The 24350-nt window shown below is 45.1% G+C and overlaps 1 protein-coding gene across 3 annotated transcripts in view; it reads right to left on the bottom strand.

Moving 5' to 3' along the window:
• Positions 1-24350, bottom strand: part of GGACT (gamma-glutamylamine cyclotransferase) — a 355212-nt gene that overhangs the window by 251619 nt on the left and 79243 nt on the right. Inside the window, exon 1 of one of the 3 annotated variants that reach the window (XM_069205067.1) lies at positions 11723-11857. The exons of 1 other annotated variant lie outside the window; for it this stretch is intronic. The gene's annotated coding sequence lies outside the window, so the exon portion shown is untranslated. Of the gene's footprint in view, positions 1-11486; positions 11595-11722; positions 11858-24350 lie in introns of those variants that run through there. One more of the 3 variants, XM_069205068.1, reaches the window with a different exon arrangement.

Below are 24350 nucleotides of genomic sequence, written 5' to 3'. Positions count from 1 at the left end.
AAAGGAACGGAAGGGCATAGCCCTGATGAACATCTGGAGGACCCATCTGTCAGATGTGATGGATTGCCACCCTTGGAAAAAGTGTTGGATCCTGCCTCCTACAGGGTAGTTGTGTGCTGCTAAAGGAAAAATAAAGTGGCCTGGAGGTTGATGTTGCAGAGGAAAGGGACTCATAAGACTGATGCCGTTGGTGACCTGCTTGGTGCCTACCTGATCATTGTCCTTGGACACAAAATGACTGGGGTGACTGCTCTGGGAGGGTCCTGGTGCTGCCTGTATGCCAACCTTCTCAAGTAGCCTTGGAAAGGCTAAAACTGTTGGGAGAACTGCTAGGCATGGTTTGAGAGGCCTAAAAGAACACACTGTCAAACAGCTCTTTAAACGTACTGAGTCAGAGTTTTTGCCAAATAGGAGAGATCCCTCAATAGGCATAACCATAACTGAAAATCCATGGATCCCATCTTCACATCGCAACCAAGCACCACACTGGTGCCAGCTGCTCACCTCAAGCAATCAGAAGTACCTAGACCAGCACAAATGACGTATTTGTTGCATCTTAACATCCTGAATGGTTTGAGCCAAAGATGCCCTAAATTCTTATGGGACCGCCAGCAATATCTCATCAGCCATGTCCCGGAGGGTGTGAATATATCAGGTTAGTAGGCAAACCGGTCTGACCGACCTCAAAGCTAGACTGGCCATACAGAACATTAATTTCTTAACGTTTCAATCCTTTTTGACTTTCTGCCTGGTGAGATTGTGGGAAATTAGTAACGATTCACCTTGCTGGTGGTGCTCAGACACTAAACTCTCAGGATAGGGTGAATGCGTAAGAAAGCGAGGGTCCCCAAGAGCAGGTCTCTGGCATCTGCCCACCTGCCTATTCACAGGGGGGCAAGAATACGGCTTCGATCAAGTGCCGACTAGAGTATCAGTTTTGGGCTTTGGCGAATAGGAGTAAGGGCTCAGAGGAAACAGACCGAGACTGCAGACATGCTGTAAGGAAGTTTGTTTTATCTTATCAGAATGCATTTGTAGGTCCAGGACCTCAGCAGCACATCAAATCACCACAGCAAAGGAATCAATTTCTTCCATTTGCGGCCCAACTCTGTATCAAGCCCACTGGTCTACTTTAAGCCCATGTCTATTCTGTCATCGTAATATGGGGGGGAATCATCCCCATGATTACCACTGTCATTTCCCGGTGGTGGTAAACTATGGTTGGAATCGGATTCAAAAGATGTTAACCTCACTGAGCACAGCTCTGCGGCAGATGAGGTATTGTGACTATTTCAGGCTGCACAGGAACCAAGTGCACTTGATGTAGTTGGAGCACGACTTCTGTCTAAGCCGTGATGAAATTAGCTCAGACAATAGAGTTGGAATTGGATCCCCCTCCAGCTGCGATTAAAGGTGAATATTTTGGAGTCAGAACTGAAACCAGCACTTGAGACCGTGCAGAAGTTGAGACATGTTTTAGGGACTCATATTGAGCGGAGGATGGATCCACCTGCGGCAGGGCCCTTTCAAATCCGTGGGGTCCAAAGGCACGCCAGAGGAAGAGTGACAATTCTGTGCAGCATGGCCTCCGTAAGGCACTGATCTACTGAGGAGTCTCCGATGGCCCAGGAACTCGGAGCACATTGGGGCCAATTTTGGAATAGGCTCCGCCATCAGGGATAGGGAGCAAGATCAGTTGGGATCGGGTCAAGTTCTGCTTTGCCTTCTTATGCGCCCTCAGTCTGGAGCTGGACTTATGTGAGCTCTATGACTTCTTTCTATGTTTATCAATATACAATTTTGTTTCATGGTCCCTTTGGATGCATGACAGCAACTTGGATTCATGCCCTAAGCCCAAACACCATAGACGCATCTCATGTGGGTCCATTACAGACATCTGTTTTCAGCTGTTAGAGCTCCTAATCCATGTATGAAAGCACAGAAGGAACAGAACTTACATCAGTACGCAGGGGTGCACTTAATATGCAGGTGCTCTATATCCCTTCTGGGCAAAGCCAACTTGGAGCCACACAGAGTTACCTAGCAGAGGATATTCTAAAGGTGAGAAATCTAAAGTGAGGAATCTGCAGTGTTAGGAATTGGGTTTCTAGTTGGCAGATGTATGCATCACGTCCAAGCAGGAACCACAATCCTAGTCAGTGTAAGTTGCAAGCACACCACAAATTAACCTGTGCTCACCCCTGGTAGCTTGACACAGAGCAGTCAGGTGTATCATTTTTTTTTTTTGTAAACAATTTTTTATTATTTCACAACACCACATAGTACATTTGCAGCTCATCAGATTATGTAACAGGCATGTACATTAGCATGACTATATATTGGTAGTTATCTGTATGCATTGTGAGTTCTTACAATTTACATATTAATGCACCTCGAGTTCCAGAGCTTATCCAATGTCCATTGTGGTCAACCACATGTAAAGAATCCTGGATACCCCCTCTGTCCTGCCATTGCTCCATTATCACACATATTCTTACACATCTAAAAAAATAAACTACAGAACATCTGAGGTCTCTGCACTGTCTTACATGTAGGCATTGCTTGGAATAACCCTGATCTACATTATTAGTCAGCCCTGTTCATCTCTAGACTCTCCCTTGGATATACAGGAGCTAGATGATTAGTCTGTCTCTGAGTCTGTGTCCGCATTTGGGGCCATGAGGGTTTTTACAAGGTTTTCCCAAGCTTGTACATTATCCACTTTCCCAACTCCTCTTTTCAGGTCCCCCTGTAGTACTGCGCCTTACAAACCCACACATTTGACTAACTTTTCCTTCCATTTATCAAGCCTAGGTCCTTTAGCTGCCTTCCGGTGCATTGCCACTTCTCGTTTAGCATGAACCAATGCCAGTTCTGTAAAGTGGGAGGTGATTTTCTGATTGTTAGGCCGAGGGAACCCCCTCCCTAGTATGCAATCAATGGGAGTAAAGGGAATTGCCCAGAGGGTTACCTCATTAATATGGAGCATTATTGCCTCCCAGAAACAGCCAAGGAAGGACATGTCAAGAACATGTGATAAATCTCAGCACCAATTTCACCACATCTCGGGTAGGACACTATTTCTAGAGAATAAAGTCTATTAACTTTACCCTGTGTGAGGTAGGCCCTGTGTAAGAAATAAAAGTTGACTAATTTAAACCTGGAATTATGTGACACAGTAGGGGTATTCGCCAGTATCCCATCCCAGTCAGCATCTGTAAACTGGTGTAACGAATCAGTTTCCTATTTAGCTTTTAGGTCATTTAGGGGTACAACAACATCTGCACGTTTGGCCTGATATAGACATGTTATCGCTTTGAATTGCCCTGTTGCAGTACAAAGCTGCTGGCAACCCTGGTACATCTCAGGTTTCGAGCCTCCTATGCACCACTGATTGCATATGACAGCTATCTGTGAGCGGTGTAACAAGAAATAACTGTCCGGTATCTCCAATTCTTCCGAAAATTCTTCAAAGGGGAGTAACACACCATCTCTGTAGAGATCTCCAACATGGATAACTTCTTTCATCACTCACCCACTAGACCATCCTGCACCCCCCCCCCCCCCCCCCCGGGCTCAATCGCTCAAGCCATCTCAATGGTATATAAGGTGAATAGAAAGCACAAGTGGGGGGTTTCTAGAGACAATAGCACCAGCATCTCTGCATCACCTGCTTCTCTGCAGACGAATCAAAAAGGCGACGCTGGGGAACCAAGAGGATGGACAGAAGTTCTCAAATGTTCCTGGGAGGGGGGTGGGGGGGGTCAGTGGCGGCTCCAGTCTTTGGGTGTAGGCTACAAGAAAGCCATCTCCTGAGCCAATGCAGTTGTGCTCCAAGGAAATATGTCTCCATGTCAGGTGCTGCCAGACCCCCCTCAGCCACAGGGCTTTGCAACATTGTCAGTGCTATTCTGCATCTGCCCAACCGCCCCAAATAATTTAATCAGTAAGGAGTCTATTTCACTGAACATTCAACGGGGGATCAGTAGTGGTAAGATGGTAAAAAAAAATTAAGTAACCACAGAAGTGCCACCATTTTAGCCACTGCAACTTTGCCTGTGACAAACAGTGGCAGTTGCCCCCACTAGTGGGAAACGCTCATATTGCGGCTCCAATGTTCATGTCCAGGAGGTCTTGGGGGCAGGATATATTTGGATCCCCAAAAATTTCAAACAGATACCATTCCAGGTCAGACCATGAAGGTCTCAGGCAGTTATAGCGTATTAGGTAACCGGGAATAAGTGAGATTTCTGCCAATTAATATGGAGGTTGGAGATCCTTCCAACCCGCTCCAAAAGGCCTATCATTCTCGGGGAATCCAGCTCCACATCTCAGAGGAAGAGCAGCCTATTATCTGCATATAATGCCGCATAGTGTGTCTGTCCCTGTATTTTCAGGCCATTGTAGTGCCCGACCATGCGCGCACTGCAGGCCAGTGGTTCCACTGCTATTGCAAGCAGCTATGGGGAGAGGGGACACTCTTGCAGGTTCCCTGTCCAACAGGGTAAGAATCCAAGATTGTCCTGACTGTGCGTACCAGTGCTGTTGAGGCTGAATAGAGAAGTTTTGTCTACTGAATAAAGCCAGGTCCAACTATGTTCTCGTCATGACCTGATAAAGAAAATCCCTACTATCAAAAGCGTTTGTCAAAATTGTCATCATACAAAATTGAGATAAGCCTTCAGATATTAGCTGTGGTGTTACGTCCAGGAATTAAACTGGTTTGGTCTGTGTGGATTAGGGTGGACATATGTGGTAGGTGACTGGTCGCCAATATGTGACTAAGGCCCATATTTATATTTTTTTAGCGCCGCATTTGCGTAAATTTTTTACGCAAAAGTGGCGCAAACGTACAAAATACAATTGTATTTTGTAAGTTTGCACCGCTTTTCCATTAAAAAGCGGCGCAAATGCAGCGCTATAAAAGTATAAATATGGGCCTAAGTATTTTATAGTTCGTGTTGAGCATAGACAGCGGGCCATAAGCACAGACGGTGGGTGGGCACCCAGGTTTTAGAAGCAGCACATCTAATGATTCGCAAGTGCACGAGAGCTCCTACCTACGGATATTGAAAAATTACGCTGGTTTGACCATCACGCACATGCGGAGCGGGATAAAGCTGGAACCCTATTAGCATGGCTTCCCAACCCCTCTGCTCGGTACACTATGATATTTGGAAGTAGAATCAAAGACTGGAGATCCTTTATATGGACAGACAGCCATTAATAATAGATTACGGGAGTATTACATGACAGTATATGCCCTTTACCAGCGATACCACACTACTCGTTTGAGAACTTCCTCAACCCTGTCATTCTCCCAGTGCTTTCCCCAGACACAGCTGATACCTTAGGTGGAGCCATTATGATTCATGAAATCATGGCTGTCATCAAATCCGTGGCACATGGTTAAGTGCCTGAAGCAAATGGATTACCAATTTAATTTTATTGCCTCCTATGGGGATCTTTTGGCACCGGAATTAGTGGAACTCTACACAGCTGTTAACAATGCACTTGGAGCAATGGAACAGAAGTCAGTGGCACCCCTAAAATTCCCCCTTAACCTAAAATACAGACCCCAACAGCCCTACCCCAGGACCAGAAGTGAACTACTCCCCATCCAAACCAGTCTCATAACAACAAATGTGTGCATACACCACACAGGCAACTAAGGATGGGAGGTGCCGCCTGTTAGGGTACTTCCGGGCCGCTTAAGCCATCCCCAAAATGTAATATATGGTATAAACTCTTTTCACAGGACGCTGTAAAGGAGGACATGGTTAAACTGTAGGAAACGGAGAAGGATATTGCAGTTACAAGGATAGATCTATAACGAACTTTCAAAGACAGTTGATCAAGTTAAATGGAATTTATTCTTTCAAACAATTTCGTCAGAGGTACCAGGCATGATCTTGGGTAGGGAGTCCCAGAAAGTCAATTATGTTGGAGGCTGAGCTTTTGGTATCTTCCAGAAGTCGTATTATCCTGATGTTGTTATGATAAGCCCTGTTTTCAGCATCTTCTGTGCGAGATCCCAGGGTCTTGATCCTCGTTTGCATAGAAATCAGCAGTGTCTATACTATAGACACTTCTAAAGTCAGTTCCTCTATGTTACGTTCAGTGACTGTGACTCATTCAGCTAACCTTCGTTGGTCGTCCAGCAGCAGGCCCAGGTCTGTCACCAGTGTATCTATTTTCAATTCAAGAGCCTCCCTTAATGCAGCGAAGATATGAAGGATTGTGTTCAGTATAGGACCAGGATAGTCATCCCCACTGGCGTCCATCAGAGGGGACGAATGCGATAGCTCCTGGGATCTCTCCCTCTAGGGTTTGGGGTGCAATGGTCAGTAAGGTCTTTTTTCCTCTCTGTTGTTTTTCCCATGGCTTTAGCAGCTCAGATGGGACTGGGTGGCGAAGTCCACAAGAGGTTCTACCCACGCCGAGCCACTCCAGGGCGCAGCACATAATGTGCCAGATAAGTGCAAGGGGTAGCCGGGTGAGGGACACCCCCGCAGACACCAGGCACCCTGTGTATGCCAGTACAATGAAAATAAATGTAGTCCCCATGATGAGCTGAGGTGAGAGAAGGGTGTAACCCAGGTGGGGTAGTCTCAAGATCGTCTGTGTACCCCCCCACCCACATGGGGTACCTACCTTCAGACAGACTACAATGTGCAGCAGAGCACAGGCCTAAATGGGGACAGGAGCAAATTGGCCACCCCCAGTGGGATGATCCAGAGATCCAACAGTCCTCAGGTAGGGTAAAGATATCTGTTCTGAAATAGCACCTTACAGGGCAACCATAGAGCCAGTTCAAGATCCAGTCTCTCTACTGGGAGTCCTGGAGTTGGAAGGGTGTGCCAGTAAGCAAGACCCATGAAGCAGTACTTCATCCACAAGGGTGCCTCTGCACCCGCAGCAGGTAAGTAGTGTTGCTGGTAGGAATCCCCTTCCCAGTAACAGCCCGTTTATGTGTAGCTCAATAAACACTGAAGCAAGAGGCCCCCTGATCTGTGGCAATGGTGCCCCAGATTCCAGTGCCAGTACCACTGAAGCCCACTGTCCAGCACAGCAAGCCCCAGCCTTTGACGAGGACGCCGCTATAACTGTAGTGCCTGGAAGTCCAATCACTCAAAACATGGCCCCTGTCTTCGCTTTTAGAGTTGTCAGTTATACAATAGGGTCGTTCTTGAAAGCACCTGTGCCCAACCAGGACTCCATCAGGTCTGCTCCTTCTGGTCCCCATCCAGGAGAAGCCCGTGTCCTGGGTCACCAGCGCCAGGGGGGCCCATAATACCCCAACAAGCCTCCTGAGGGAGGGCTCACTCCCTACCTTCTCCTCAGGTCCAACAGTGAGTGTGTGGGAGGAACATCACAATGGAGGTATCAGGTAGGGATACCTCAGCAAGCTGTTCACTATGCTCTGTGTACAATGCAGGTGGGCCGTAGCAGGTCACTCCACCAGCTGGGTTCCGGACCAGCTCTCAGCACGGGGAGGCTGCTCCTGGACGAAAGGCCCACATGGCAGCCCAATGGGGGCACCGCTCCTAGCCCCAGGGTACTCACCGGTGGCATGGCCGGTGCCAGGCCATTTGCAGCTTCAGGTCGCCAGTGCACTTGCAATCACTCGATAGGCCCACAGTTCCTACGCCCACAGACAGCAACAGGGTCGGGCTGCGCAGCAAGCCAAGGCCATGATCATCTACATGCTGCCGCAGCAGGTCAGCACCAACTTGCTCATTCCCTCACCAGAGTCCGAACCCTGGGCCATGAAGGGCTGCGTCTCCTGTGCTTGTCTTGCCCTCAACCGGCCCTGCGCCGAGCACACAAGCAGGCAGCCATGTTGAAAGGGGATGCATCAGCCGACGAACATAGAAATTATACACCAAAATCAGCAGCAATCACTGCAGCTGCAATGGGCCCCAGCCACTCGGGGGATCTTCAGTTGTGGGTCAAACAGGGCCAGTGGAGTTATTTATGGCAGGATGGCGGCGCCCGGCCGGGAGCCTCTCAAAACGTGTCCTGCATCATCAGCGTACAGCCATGCCCCCCCTCCAGTCATGCTTAACTTAAGAGGCAATCAGTTAAGTTTCTGTGCAACGCTACAAACAGTAAAACACTGAAAACACCATGCAAAAAGATATAACATCTGGTTAGAAAAATATATCTTAATTTAATGAACAAAACAAGACCAAAACAACAAAAATCCAATAAGTAGAAATCGAGATATGATTTTTTTTTTTTTCACAGCTTCATTGGTTTTATTAGCAAACACAAAACACAACAGGTCACAATTGCGCTCCACGGACTGAGCACTACACCGGTATAAAGTAATAGCAAGGTCGTCGAACATATGACCACCCTGAATTTCTAATCGCGCACCACACCTCTCATGCCGAGGACTCACACACGGCTCCATCCCCCCAGGACCCCATCCATTTCCCCCACACTTTTCCATGCTTGGTGGGACATCCCCTTGCTTCGTAGACGAGTTTTTCCTGGGAGGCGCACAAGTCAACCCCTTTTGGCCACTTCGCCAGTGTCGGAGCTGTCTCCGCCCTTCAGTTTGATGCAATGTCCCTTTTGGCCACCAAACAAGCCATCCCCACAAAGGCTCGATCCGCTCTGCTAGATCCCACTCCCTCAAGCACCCCAATAGGATTGGCACGGGGCAGGCTCAATCCCCTCCTGTAAGACTCTGAAAATCTCTGCCAACACCGCTCGCCAGTAAGTCGCAATATAGGGGCATGCCCAAACCATATGAAAAAAAAAAATCGTCATTCGGGCCGGCACACCGAGGACAGTCAGCCTGCAACCAAAGGCCCGCCCTGTGTAACCTTTCGGGGGAGAGGTAAGCCACATGAAGAAAGTAAGTCTGCAACCCTCTAAGACGGGAAGACATGGTCAATAGTCTCTGGGCCATCAGGGTGTCCCTCCAGTCCTCGTCCTCCATCGGACCCACCCATTGCTCCCACCGTTCTCGAAGCTTGTCAAGCGACTGCGAAGTACTAGCAGTCAACGTGCGGTATATACGTGAGACTCCCCCTCTTCCCAGATGTCCCATTACTGTCTTGGCCTCAATCGGGCTGAACTCGGGGAGAGCCGTTCCCCCTTGAATGTGTACCTGCAGTGCATGGCAGAGTTGTAGATACTTATGGAACTGGGTCCTGTTGAGTGAAAAGTGCTGCTGCAGTTCCTGGAAGGACCACATATGCTCACCCACCCAGACGTCACCAAGCAACGAAATCCCAATGAGGTCCCACTTGTGAAACCCCCGAAGCACCGAGACCTCCCCCAGCCATGAACCCTGCCACAGTGGAGTTTGCTGGGTGAGACGGTTCCACCATCCCGATGCTCGCTGCGCTGCTCGCCACCCCGTCAGCACCACCCTCGTCACCTCCGGAACCCTGCACGGTAAAGGGTCACCATATAACATCCCAAGCAAACCGGGGAAGCCCAATGTCAGAAGCTCCAGTTGATAGGCGGGGTCCGACCAACCCCCCCCAGCCAGTCGTTAATCACCTGCAGGTACATCGCCAGGTGGTAAAGGTAAAGATTGGACATCCCCAGACCGCCCTCGTAAAACATCGCCTTGACAGATACGAAGTGCCAGGCGGGGCGGAAGCCGTGCCACAAGAACTGCAGCGCCACGGCCTCCATATCGGTGAACCAGCGCCTAGGAACGAGATATTAATTTTTTAAGAATAAACTTAGTTGTAGTGCTTAGAAGCACAAAGTGCAAACTGGCACTATCTGTCTGCGCTAGACCGGGTCAAATCTGAAAAGTCAGGCAGACCACGTGTATTGCTTTCCCTTAAACTAAGAAGACATGATGCCAAAAGAATTCCGCACCCTTAGTCCAAATAATGAATTTATCAAAGCACTTCCCAAATATCAAATAAAGGTTATACGAATAAACATATATCTAAAATGCAGTAGAACATATGTATATACAAAGATAAATGCATATATCAGGTGGTCAAGACTTGAAAAGAAATGTGCAGTGCATTAACAGAGCATGTATACATGAGCTAAATAATCAAGATTTAAAAATACTTCACCGATTGAGTTGAATTCATCATCCTCACCAGCGCGACTGAGGGAGCCCTCAAATCAGTCAGGAAAGAGACCCGATAGGGATCACAAACCAGATCCTGGGCAGCGCATCTGCTTCACAGGCAAGCTCCTACCTGAGTGCAAAGGCTCCTCATCTTGGCGCTCAGGTAGCCTCAAGAAAAAGGTTCTAGAAACCCCCTTCCCTCCGTTATGAAATTAAACACTGGCTGTATTTCCTCTGCGTCGAAAACACCCATAGAAGCTGACCAGGCTCCCAATGTTTGTCCTAAGACAGATTTATACATTCCTGTGGTAAAAACAGTCTCAGCCTTGTGAACTATTATCAAGTCCGCATCCCACATAATATGTTCCAGTACTGTCCGACTCTTCGTTGGTGAAGGGAAAAACAATTTTTGGAAGGAAAAACACCTGCACTGCCCTGCTACTGCAGTAGGGTACAAAATGGAATCACTTGCACAAAACTGAGTTGATGGTGACATGATGGTCAAATCTAAATGGCATCACACTGCACCCTTTGACCACTGACTCTCATAACATACTGGTTTGAAATAAATATTTTTAGTTCGAAACATGGATATTAGATTAGGTATGCCTTCTTCACAGCAACATAGCATTATTATAACACAGATTACCATAATTATTGTGCCTAGAATAGAATGAAGCTGACCAAAGTCAGGTATCCAGCTGAATAACCAGACCCACCAGCTCTTGTCTACATCCTCTTTCACTCCCTTTACCAGTTCGTGTAATGCTCCAATGTGAGACTGGATGGATTTAGAATGGTCCGACAAGTTGAAACAACACATTCCTTCAAATTCTGAGCATCCATGATCGTGTTTTAAAAGCAAATAATCAATTGCAGCTCTATTTTGTAAAGCGGCTTTTCTGGTTCCTTGCATAACTAGTAATAGTTCTGCCAAAGCAACAGATGTGTGATTAATATTTTTGTCCATTAAACATGCTAGTTTATTAATAACTCAAGTTGTTATAGTCAGCTAATCCTGGGATTCCTACAAATAGAAATACTTACGCTTACATATTCGGCTAACAGAACTCCAGAGTCACACAGTTGAACTGTTTCCCTTGTGTTTCGAGTATGTAATTCTGATTGCCTAGCCAGGTGAAAGCACTCGGCCCTCCTGTTATGTTTGCTGGGATATGGGTATAAGTGACATTACCACAAGAAAATAACCATCCAATGGGTAACTTAGTGACATTACCACAAGAAAATAACCATCCAACAGGTAACTTAACATGCTTGATATGACTAGCAGCAGACACTACATTCTTGCAGAACATATTATTATTTACATATTTACATATTTTGATAGCTGTTGACGCTTCAAGGCGCATTTGACCGCATTTTCCAATCTTTTTGATATCACATGTTAGATTATAACAAACATCACCTGCGGTAGGTAATCACATGAGTTAGACTGTTCCACTTATCATCAGTTGTTTCTTGGCAAAGCCGGCAATACTTTTAAAGAGACAGATGAGTCAGTACATCGCTTTCCTCCACCACCTATCTGCGTTAGTGGTGTTAAATATTTGCAGCAAAACACGAGCCGGAGTTGGAGTGGTAACTAGGCAGGTGGAAATGACATCGGTGGTGCTTTTCATACTCGTCATGCAGAAGTCTGACCTGTCAAGCACAGTTTGTGCCAGGTATATCCACACGTACTCCAACAGAGGTGTCGATTGGCTCTGTTGGTCGATCTCTTCAGGGATGGGGGCCCTCGTTCACTCGCAACCCCACTCGGACACGACCAAATAGACTCCACTGAGTACACTCAGGACACAGCCACCTTGTAGTATGATCTGAAAAAGAGACAAGTATGATTATTACCTCATGTAACATTTATCAGCTGGTACATGTTCCCACTTTTCATTTCCTGGTTTCATGAATAACAAAGTGCTGTCTTTTACTTTTGCTATGATTCCTGATGGTTGAGGGGGACGATTCGGGGATTCCACCCACACCTTAGCACCTGGGTTCTTATCAGTGGAGCCAAAGTCTCCCTCCCCTCGCACTGTAAGAAGGGCTGGGGCAGTTCCCTTTTTGACTGTTCCTCCATATACTGGAATAATCAAAATTTCAGCAATACTGTCTCCAGCCTGTATTATCAAATCAGTATCTCCACTGTTCAATAATATTACTTTGATCTCGCCTTGATAGTCTGCATCAACCACTTCCCCAAGACCTGAATACCCTTGAGTGCCAGCCCAGATCGAGGAGCAATCAATCTGGAATGCTCCAGGGGATTCTGTATCCTGACTCCTGTATCAACGAGTACAATATCTCCTGGTTTCAGTCTGTACATGTTCAAAGAATGCAAATCAAGACTTGCAGCTTCTGGTGTTGGTTGGTACGGCGCTAAAGCTCCTGTCTTTGTCTCCCAATACATAATAGTATTGGTTTGTCACATGGGGTTGTATTTGCAATGCTGGGGTTAACATTTGCATCAAAGGAGTCTCTGCATTTCTGAAAGGTCTACTGCTCAGTATTTGTAATGCTTCATTTAAGTGATCTCTCCAATTTTTCAATGATCCATCTGACTATTTCCTCAACTTAGACTTCAACAGTCCATTCATTTTCTCAATCAATCCCGCAGCTTGTGGATAATATAGGGCATGATAAATACACTCTATATTGTGCTGTAAACAAAAATCTTGTACCAACGTACCTTTAAAATGGGATACGTTATCACTTTGGATCTGGAGTGGAACTCCATAATACAACATCAACAAATCACAGCCCATATTTATGTGCGCATAGCACCATTCTAACACCACATTAGCATAATTTTATTACACTAATGTGGCGTTAGAAGGCCAAAAACGGCGCATCATATTTACAAAGTGGCGCAATGCTTGCACTAGGTGCAGCACCACTTTTCATAAATCTGCCACTTAATGTCTTAATGGTATTGGACTGGGAAGCACCCTTGCATGGGTACTCTATTAAATAGCCAGAAGAAGTATCTACCACTGTGCATGCGTACTGACATTCTTGACCAATTGGCAGTGGTCCAATGTGATCAATCTGTCATATTTGACCGATAGGAGATTGGATTATTATAGTTTTTATCAAGTCTAGTGAAATATGCATCCCTCTAATCTCTGCCCACCTGTTAGTGGCCTTCTCTCCCAAGTGTCCACATTTTGGTGAGCCCACTTAGCCATCCCCACCAAATCAGAATGTTGTTTTGCCACTTCTGCTTCTGACATTTTGGCCTTTTCATCTGAAAGGGAATTAAACCATCGCTCTAGTGAGCCAGTGGGACAGCGGGCGTCTACATGACATATGGTGACTGTACTTTGCTGTAACATTTCCAAAATTTCCTGCCACAATTCTTTGCGCCACACCTCCTTCGAATGTATTTGCCAGTTTGTGCTTGCCACATGAGAAGCCAGGTAGCTAGACGTTTGGCAGTAGACCAAGAATTGGTATAAATGTGACATTTCCCAGATAATTCTTGCTTTAAAGCTTGATAAACAGCATACAATTCTGCACATAGACTGCTCTTTCCTTCTCCATTGGTGGAAAGCAGCTTTTTTGTTGCTGCCTTCCAATGACTCTTGGCACCCACATACTTTGTCAAACCATCGGTGAACCATCTATGCTTTCGGTCCTCTGGGGACAAGGATTCAAATGGCTCGCCCATTCACTGCGAAATCTTTTACTTCTGGCACCCCCTGTAACACCTCCTCATGCTCCGCAGGTGCCTGTGCCACCTGGTCATGAAGGGCCGCGATTCCTGCTGGTCCGACTCAGGCCCTGTCCTGTATGTATCACTTCCACTTAATGACACTTGCTACTTGTTCATGCCCTATTCGGTGAGCTTTCGGTGAACTCATCAATCACCTCATTATTGAAATTTTAAGCCTCAGAATCACATTGTGCCTTATTGTTATCTGCTCAGTATCCACCAGAGCCGAATAACACGCCAGCAACTGTTTTTCAAAGGGAGTGTACTACTCTACAGCATCTGATAACTTTTTGGTCCAGAAACCTAGAGGGACTCTCTTTCTTCCCTGCTTTTGCTACATACTCCAGTATGTGTCCTGCCCCATAACTGTCACATGTAGCTCCATGTCTCTTTCCTGTACTGGGCACAACTCTAAAGCATGGTCAATCGTCTTCTTTGCCAATTCAAACGCACACTCCTGCTGCTCTCCTCATTCAAACTCATGTTTCTTCCAAGTCAGCTTGTACAAAGTGGCCAAAGTCTGACTCAAGTGATGGATATACTGCCTCCAATAACAAAACAATCCACTGAACCGCTGGGTTTCCTGCTTATTACGGGGTGTACGAAATTCCAATGACTTTTGTCTCATTTGCAGAAACACCTCCCTATGTCCCTGGTTCACTGAATTCATAGGAATTTCACACTTTGGGAGGGTCATTATAACTTTTGGGATTCATCTCCCATCCTTTACTTTCCAAATGTTCCATAATCCTGTCCAACTGAATCTGTGCCTGTTCTTGGGTTTCTCCCTGGACCATCGCATCATCAATATAATGAGAAAGCTGCACCCCTGGAATGACAAGTACTTCATCCAGGTGTTCTGCCACCAGCCGGTGACAGATAGAAGGGCTATGTACATAGCCCATGGGAAGTTTTAAACATTTAAACTGTCTCCCGTTCCACAAGAACGAAAATTGCTCTCAATTCTCAGGGGCCAGTGGTATAGTTAAAAAAGCATTGCCATTGTTCTTGAAACCCCTTCCCTCTGTTATGAAATTAAACACTGGCTGTACTTCATCTGCGTTGAAAACACCCATAGAAGCTGGCCACACTCCCAATGTTTGTTCAGAGACAGATTTGTACATTCCTCTGATGAAAACAGTCTCAGCCTTGTGAACTCTTATCAAGTCCACAACCCACATAATATGTTCCAGCACTGTCCGAATCTTCGCTGGTAAAGAGGAAAACACGTTTTATAAGGAAAAACAGCTGTGCTGCCCTGCAAGTGTGCAGGATTAAAAATGAAATCACTTGCACAAAATGGAGTTGATGGTCAAATGATGGTCAAATCTAAACAGCATCACACCACGATGGAGTGCAGTTTGGATACAGGGACCAGCCTTGGCCTGCTGAAACAGTACCTTGGTTTGGAATTGTGTCAAGGTTGAGAACAAGATGCGAGGAGCAAAGGAGGCGATGCGTTGATGTTGATCCAGAAGATGTAAGCGATGCATCGACTCCGAGCTGAGCAAAGTTAGGGATGCATCGGGACTGGAGGTGATGGCATCTCACAGTCTCTAATGTGGTGCTCCTGAGCCTTGCAGCAGCAACAATGCATCAGCAATGAGTTGTCCTGGATCCTCGCTAGAGCAGCGATGCACCAGCAATGCGCTGTCCTGGATCCTCACTGCAGCTTCGATGCATCAGCATCAATGGAGATGTGCTGGTTCAACACAGTGCAATGGCGTTGATGCTTGGATTTTAGACAGGAGCAGCACTTTAAACCCACTTCCAAGGGCCTAGGACTGAACTGGAACAACTGGGCAGGTCAAGACTCTCAGATGGCCAGGTCCTGTAGGTGATGTGTTGGAAGTCTTTTGTGTCCCTGAGGCTTCAGGAAACAGGAGAGGCAAGCAAGCAAGGCCTTTGAGTCACTCTGGTTCTGGGTTCAAATGTTGTGAGTCCAGTCCTTTTCACCCGGGCAAGGAGGGAAGCAGGCCAACACAGCAAGAAAGCAATTCTTCCAGAACGGCAGTCCAGAAGAGTAGCAGGACTTGTAGCAGCATAGTGGTCCTCCTTCCGGGCAGACAATCCACAGATCCAGAGGTGTATTGAGTTGGTAGGGTGCAATCTCCAGTTCTTATACCCAGTGGTGCTTTTAAAGTGGGGGAGACTTCAAACAAGGACTTTGAAGTGAACAGAGGTCCTCCTTTCCTGCCCTGGCTGCAGACACACCACAGTACGGTATGCAGTCCTTTGTGTGGGGTCCAAGCACAACTTATTCAGGTTTAAGTATGGGGCTCAATCAATCAAGGATTTGAAGAGCACTGTTATTCACCCATAGGGTCTCAAGGCGCTGTATCTGGTGTGCTGCTCAGTTGAAGAGCCAGGTCTTGAGGTCCTTCCTGAACTGCTTCAGAGATGTGGTCTGCCTTAGCTTAAGAGGTAGCACGTTCCATGTCCGAGCTGCTAGGTAAGAGAAGGATCTTCCTCCTGCTGTACTTTTCCAGAGCTTGGGGATGACTGCAAGGGTGAACTGGGAGGAGCGGAGACATATGTTGGGTATGTAGAAGACGAGGCGGTGGTTGAGGTATGTCAGTCCTATGTTGTGCAGTGCCTTGTAGGTGTGGATCAGGGGTTTGTATGTGATGCGCTTGTTAATTGGGAGCCAGTGTAGGTCTCTGAGGTGGTAGGAGATGCGGATGTGTCAGGGGATGTCCAGAATGAGTCTGGCTGCTGCATTCTGGACTCTTTGTAGTCTTGATTGAAGTTTCTTGGTGATGCCAGTATAGAGTGCATTCCCGTAGTCCAGTTTGCTAGTGATGAGTGCTTGGGTGACTGTCTTCCTTGTCTCTGGGGGAATCCACTTGAAAATCTTCTGCAGGAGTCAGAGGGTGTGAAAGCATGACGAAGAGACGGCATTGACTTGGCGGGTCATCAATAGAGAAGAATCCAGGACGATGCCCCGGTTGCGCGCGTGGACTGAGGGGGCTTTACCCAGAGCGGTGGGCCATCAGGAGACGTTCCAGGCAGAAGGGGTAGTGCCGATCACGAGGATCTCTGTCTTGTCTGAGTTGAGCTTGAGGCAGCTGGCCTCCATCTAGGCTGTGACCAGCTCCTCCCTTCCATTCTGCCTAGGAAGGCCCATCTGGATGTTAATGGTCCATCAGTCACAACCAAGCGCCCATTGTATGTGGCTGTCTAGAAGAAATGCACAAGCCCAGGTGTCACCCCACCCCAGACGTGTACTGGAGACAGGCTACAGGCACACAGGCCTAAGATCAGGAAAATGCCAACGTTCTAAAGTGGCATTTTCAAAATTGTAACAATAAATTCATACCATTAAAGAGGTTTTAACATTACAGTTCAATATGTACTAAACATGACAGGTCTACCCCTTCCAAATCAGGAAAAACAGCTTATTGAATGTAGTAAGGAATCCTCAATATTACCCTATGAGAGGGGTGGGCCTCACACTTGTGAAAAAGAAATTTGAGAGTTCAATATCATATTAGTTTATTTCGGGCTATTGCCAATTAAACAGTGAATAAAACCTCACATTTCATACATTTGTGAATGTTAAAACCAGTAAAAACCTATAATTATAAAAAGAGATTTAAAAAAAAAAATTAAAACAATATTAAAAGCTTAGATAAAATGATCCTCACATAGGAATGATAAATTACACAACTTGTGATACAGCACAATCTCATTTTAAAGATTTAGCCCGTCCTTTTTCCTGATTAGGCAGACAGCATAGAAATATCGTCTGACCCCACAAACAAGAGGTTCACAAAATCCTATAAGCCTCTTGGTATCACCTCACACCAATGTTGTAAAACTTAAAAGTATATGTCCTGCTCTTTAGTTACATAGCACAATGTAGGTTGGGCTACCTAGGGCCTTCATATGAAATAAAAGGGGAGTTTAAGGCTTGGCAAGGGCGTAACACTGCATTCAGGCTACAATGACAGGCCTGGGACGTGTCTTACAGTGCTACTTAAGTGGGTGGCACAAGCACTACTACAGGCCCAATAGCAAAATGTAATTTACAGGCCCGGGCATATGCAGTGCAATTTAACTTAAATATGCCAATTGGGTATATATCAATCAAACCATGTTTTAGGGAGAGAGCACATGCACTTTAGCACTGGTCAGCAGTGGTAAAGTGCTCACAGACCTAAGGTCAATAAAAAGAAATCAGCAAAAATGTGAGGCAAGCAGGCAAAAAGTTTGGGAGAAGGCCATCAGACGGCTATCAGGTCTAACATGCAGTTAGAAGCATCCATCAGAAAATTTGTGTAACCTTTCTTGGAAATATAATTTGCCCTGAGGAAGCAGTAGACTCCTTCCCGCAAAACAGGTTGTCTGTCCCTGGACAATCTTTGTAAATCTGTGGATGCTGAATTGAACACAACTGGAAGGAAAGTTAAATTTTCTGATTCTGTGCAATGAAAATAGTTTTGCAAAATTGTGTGTAGTACATATAATATGATTGTATTTAATTGACGAATTAAGAAAAATAAAACTATTTTTACATTTGTAAATTTTTTTTTAATGGTTTTGTGATTCTAAAATAGATTCCCCACACATATTGTAGCATCCTTGTGAGGCAAATTTGCATGTTAAAGTAACATCATAGTTTGAAAAAAAAAAAAACAATGAAATTCACCATTCTCATGTAATTATAACTCATGCCCTAAGGTAACTGTAACAACTCACGTTCTCCAGTTTTCTCATCAATAATTTAATTGCAAGTTTTGCAATTATTTCAAATATGTCACAGATGTCATGAGTGATGTAATATAATGCATACAGTAGTACTAGAAATGAATGTCTTTCAACTGATCACGCAGGGGCGTCAAATTCGTTGCGTCTGTTTATGAACAAAACAGAATCAAAATTTAAAACTGATGAAAAAATGTCAGTTCTTCCCCAAAAATCAATGAGCCTTTGCCAAATAATTTGTTACATCAGTAGTGTGCACGACTAACGAGCAAAAGCCTATGTTCAGCGACGACGCATTAATACAGACATGCACAAGGCATAGAAAGATTGGCATGGGTCCTGGTGGAATATAGGAAAACAGGACACACAGTTGCTTTTCTTTGCCTCACCTGTCAAGCCCCTCTTCTCATTGTCCCTCAAATCTCTGTGACCCTCTTCTACTGTCCAGCTTTTTTAACCCATATTTTTAATCTAGGTTCATCCATAGATCAGAAGGCGTGAAAGAAAAACGTCATATTGCCTATTCTCGGCACTCATCGCTTAGAGCCAGCGGCATCACATCCCTGGTGCAAGAATATGAGGGAACTAATTGGGTGCAGATTTATGCACTCGAGAAGCTGATGTTATTTTTTTTTCATTTGGTTATTTATTGAAGTCTTGTAAAGCATGGTGTACATTGGAAAGATGACAGAACGCTGTCCAAAAGGTTCGAGGGCTATAAAACACCGCCATCGCCTTTTCTTTGCAGGAAGCCTGGTCATTAAATGAACACACACAATGAGCAGTTCTCGAGTTGAACCACAAGTTAAATACAAATGACATTCTCCTCCTATGGAGTGCTAGTAATTGGGAAAAATAAACAAAAAAGTCACAGGATATATAGTACTATCCTAAAGTAATATCGCTCAATAAATCACATACATCTTGGAAGGCATTTCGGGCCATATGTACGAACACTTTTTCCCATAGACACAGAATGGGTAAAAACCTTTGCTACATCTGGCCCTTCGTCGATGTAAGCATTCTTAAGTAACGCCAGAGTGTCAAGAGGAAAACACATTTCTCGTCGATCAAAGGATGGGTGCTTGCACCTAGGTACACCTATAGTTATGATTAAAGCGTAGGTTAAAATTCTAGGTTCTTCTAATTAATGTAATCACTCATCCCAACATGATTAGAAACAATGTCACAGTAAGAATCTTTATTTCGGAAGTGTACGCAGGATTTAATGTTTTGTTAGTTTTCCGATGTCCTGTTTGCGGACGTTTTGAGCAGACAGGTGGAAAGAGAGATGGGACGTGATTTGTATGACTGGGTAGAGTTTGTTAACCGATAAAGCTCTGGTGTAGGTGAATTATTTTTTAGAACCAAAGAACTCCTCGCTTTCCCTCCTGTGCTGGCGCACAATGGACTGCCATGTGCCCACGGTGTCTGTTTTGCGGGGATAATGTTTTTTGTGTCAGAAGGGACAACTTCCTGCACAAAAACAATCATGAGAGGCGTTTTCCTCTTTTTATGTGTGCTCCAGAATGCAGCACATAGCAAAATTAAGAATGCAACATACATAGAAAAAGGAAAACAATTTGAGGAAATAAAGGTACTTCTCCTTGCTAACGCCTCCCTTATGACTCCCCTGGGGAGGCGTAGGCTTTTGATACATTCCCAGGTTTACAATCCTTATAAATCTGGGAATGCACCAAAATCCATAGGTGCTGCATAGGAGCACCCACTGTAACACCCATGGAACGCTTCTTTGACGCAGAGTAAGGCAACACTGTGACTTGTGCTGTGTTGCTTTACCTCATATCTACAAGTATGGACGTCATATAGCTTGCCCAATGCGACCCATGGCACTGCCTGTGTGATCCTTGGCCTCAGAGGTGGCAAATTCAGTGCCAGGAACACAGTGGCAGCTTGTCCTTATGGACATCAGTGGGGACTCTACTCTCTTTGTTTTCTGTCAAATTTTTATTACACTAATAGTGAATAAAAATTATTCACTATTAGTGTAATAAAAATTGAGTACCATTACCTGGAATATGCACTTCCTTGGCAGCTGAGGTAAGTAAAAAATGCTGCTTACGGGTGAGAGTGTGTTTATATGAGAGACTGTATGTAAGCGGGAATATGTGCATATGAGTAAATGTGTGTGTGTGAGTGAAGGTGGAGGTCAAAGGGCATGTGATATTACTTCAGCTACCCCTGGAATTTTGATGAATTGACTTCCATGTCTACAAGGCCATGAAAAGCGCCGCAAAGTGGCTTTGCGTGGCAATGTAGATTTGGGCCTGCGGCCTGTGCTGTCAGTGCGTCAAAAAAAGTGATGCACCCAGCACAAGCTTGTATATATGGCCCCTAAAATTTCCTTTGCGGTCTAAGATCATCAGCTTGGTTGCTTAGTACCAATAGTAATTTAGGTCAAGGCTCGGCAGGCATGTTGTTTTAAAGGAGCCTGTTTCTTCCCATGATAGACATATTTGCGAAGCAAGCTGAAAAGTAATATATGGTCAAATTTGTTTTTATTAGTGACTACATTTTGTACTGCTTTTAAAGTAGCCAGCAGCTTTTTTGATTTTTTTTAAGAAGAGCAGTTGAGAGTCTATTTCCTCTTGCGATATGGAATAGTAGTAGAGATTGGACTACAATTTTTAGTCACTATTTCATCATGAATCGTTCACAGTGCCCAAGTGTTTTTAGTCAGTAGAACGATCTATTAGATGATGTTCTAACAAGATATTCCAATTTTATGCTTTTATCAGGTATAAAGCTTAGCGATTTGGCTAAGTCCCTATGTTTAGTTTTAAGTCTCTTTAGGTGGTGCATTCTGTTATCTGTCATTTAACTTGTATTCTTTGATAAGGAAAAGGAAGAGTGATTCTGCGTTGGAGTCTTTCAGTCTCTGGCGCCTGTTCTTCAGTCAGTTTTGTACTCTACCAAAGCACTCAGTCAGGTTTTTCAGTGATTTTAATTCAGCTCTAATTGTGTTCATTATATTGTATGACATTTTTGTACGGTTCTTCATGAGATCTTCTATTGGCCAATGGCTTAAATGTAAACAGGATCTGTAACTGTCTACCAGTCAATTCACCACTGAGCCACACACAACCCCTGAAATAAACACGGCCCTCCTCTCCTCTCAGCACAGTGAACAAGTACTATCAGAGTTAGACCCACTAGCGCCAATAAACACGCTTACCCAAGTTACGTGGCTCTTAAACAGGACAGATTGTAGTAAGAATTGACCCAAGTGTTGTTATGTGTAAGGTGGTGGGATCACAGTGTGTTAATGTAGTTGCATGAGTATTGTTTGATCAATTATTGAATATCCTGTCGTGACTGCCCCTCCTCGGAAGCAGAGGAGAGGCGGCTCAACATTGTAACTGTATAACGCTAATTGTGTAAACATTTAAAACTCAATAAATATATTTAAAAAAAAAAAAACTGTCTACCAGTCAATTGTCGCCGCTTCTGAGGAAAATGACACAATCTTTACATATTTTGTAAAGTGTTTGGTTCTTGCTTGATGGTTTTCTTTTAATAGGTCAAATAGTTTTTTGCATCTTCTTTTGGGCTGCATCAATATGGAACTAATATTCAGCTTTGGAATGGTGCACTCTTAGGAAGAATAATTACACTCTCCATTAGGGCATTTCTGCTTTAATTGTATCACAGTCCCCAGGGGCATGAATGGAGAAGCTGGACAGACTGGAATACAAGGAATAATATACTAGGTATGCACTAGAGTTCCTGTTAGGGGTGATAGTGGAAGATCCTGTACGGCATAATGAAAGACATTCATGAAGGTCAGAAGGGGACTACAACCCTAAAAGTGTCATTTCCTTCCATGATTGCCCCCTTTTTGATTCTCCATTTCCTTTAACAGAGGTATTCGTTTTAGTTGTGACTCAATGTTTTCAGGACTTGGAATGCAGGAGAGGTTATTTTCAGGATCTTTCCCCCAGGAGGATTCTGGGAAGCACAGTTTTACCCTGTCACATAGCTTAAAGCATGACCTGTGGACATAAATAGAAGATACTGTTCATAGCACAGTCTGTGAATCCTTGCTATGGGTGTTACAAGACTTTGACTAACATCAGAAGAAAACGATTCAGGTGGACCCTCTTTCATTACAGGGGGACAATGAACCAAAAGGGCAAAGACCAAGTGATGATGCTAACTGCTAGACCAAACACCTAGTTGGACAGTTTGGCTAGCAGGAAAGCAAAGGTGAGGTCCTTTCCACCACAAGCACCCCATTTGACAAGATTTGCAAAGCTTTTTGAGAGGTAGGCAGGTCACCCTATGGCGATCCTTCTGTCAGGGAGAAAGTAAGCCTTGTGGCTGACAATTGATTGTTGCTGCTTCCAAGGGTGGCATAGTTGATACTGATACTGCCAGAAGGGCCTCCACAGACCCAGAATCAGGCACATGTAATAAGTCATGGTGAAGCAGAGTCATGCAAAAGCAGGCACAGCTAAAAAAAAGTTGGTACTGGCCTTCCATTTGACTACAGACCCTTAACAATCACCACCCAAAGATGAGGATGACAGTTTTTGACCCAGATTACATCCTACACCCGAAGTACGCAAAATGGACCTTGTCACAAATAAAAAGTGAGGTGCATTCACACCAAATTTCACACCCTTAGAATGGAATAGATGGAAAAGCCTGACAATAGAGTGGACATTGAACGGAATGTGCTAAAAAAACACAGAGTTGGACACCACGTTAATACCTTCATGTCTAAAAGCTACATACATTCATGGCTAAATATACAAACAATCAGAGGAAGCCGAATGACTGGGCATGGCAAGTGTGTCAAGAACGGTTCTGGAACATGTCTTAAGGGGAAAGTTGACTCGTGAAGCAGTTGACCCAGAGGTACTAGAATGACAGACAGTGTGCGCCGTATGGTTTTCTCCACCATGCAAACTGTGTTGTAAACACAAGCACAAGAAAGAGTGCTTTAGGTCAACCCCAGGCTGGAGGAATTAGCCGTTTCGAAAGGAGAAGCCACAGGAGATGGCTTATTTTTCAGCAGTCCTTGCGTTAAGGTAATTTTCAGGTTTGTGAGCATGTACACAGTGCTGGACAGAGTGGAATCATCACTGAAAAAGCTTCTTCGCCTATTGCTATTTCTAGAGCCAGTCAAGGTCAAGCTAGTTTGGGAGCACCAAGTTATTTGCATGGAGGTGACAGGGTTTAAAGTTCAGTATCAGAACAATTGCTGCCCCAGCACTTTTCCCTTCTTAAGGGGGCCAATCCAGGAGATCTGTCTGGAGAGGATGCATGGGCCCGGGTGAAAGTTGTGGAGAAGCTACTGAGATATCAAATTAAAGCAATTGAAAGAGATGGATTCTGTATCACCACTTTAAAACAGAGGGTACAAATCTGTTCACGGATTTGATAAAAACAAAAAAATTATGACTGCCTAGTGAGATTCAATGTGAAGGATGTCTACCTGATGCTATCAAAATGGAAGCTATCCGCAGGCCGGATACAGGGATCTAGTTAGACCCGCTGAACAATGCACCTTAATTCTTGGTTCACGGAGAGTTGGGAGACCCCAAGTCGCACAGTGGTGGTTCCAAGGAGCTACAAGGTGAGGCTCTGCGTCATCGAGGATGGCGTTGACAAGGGGCTTGCAATGCAAAAGGCCAGCGCTGAGGGTGCATTGCGCAGCAAGCAGTTCCAAGGACACTGCAGGCTGCGATATGATGTCCTGCGTTGGGGGGGTGTTGAGCAGCGGCAGTTCTGATGTGGAGCTGCAAGGAGGTGCGTCATGCTATGTTGGTTCCGGACACAGAACCACAGTTGGGCTGGCGGGGCACGTTCAGGTCCACTTCCAAAGTC

Source organism: Pleurodeles waltl, chromosome 8 (genome assembly GCF_031143425.1).
Source record: "Pleurodeles waltl isolate 20211129_DDA chromosome 8, aPleWal1.hap1.20221129, whole genome shotgun sequence".
Taxonomy (NCBI): domain Eukaryota; kingdom Metazoa; phylum Chordata; class Amphibia; order Caudata; family Salamandridae; genus Pleurodeles; species Pleurodeles waltl.
This window is presented reverse-complemented; position numbering and strand designations above follow the sequence as displayed.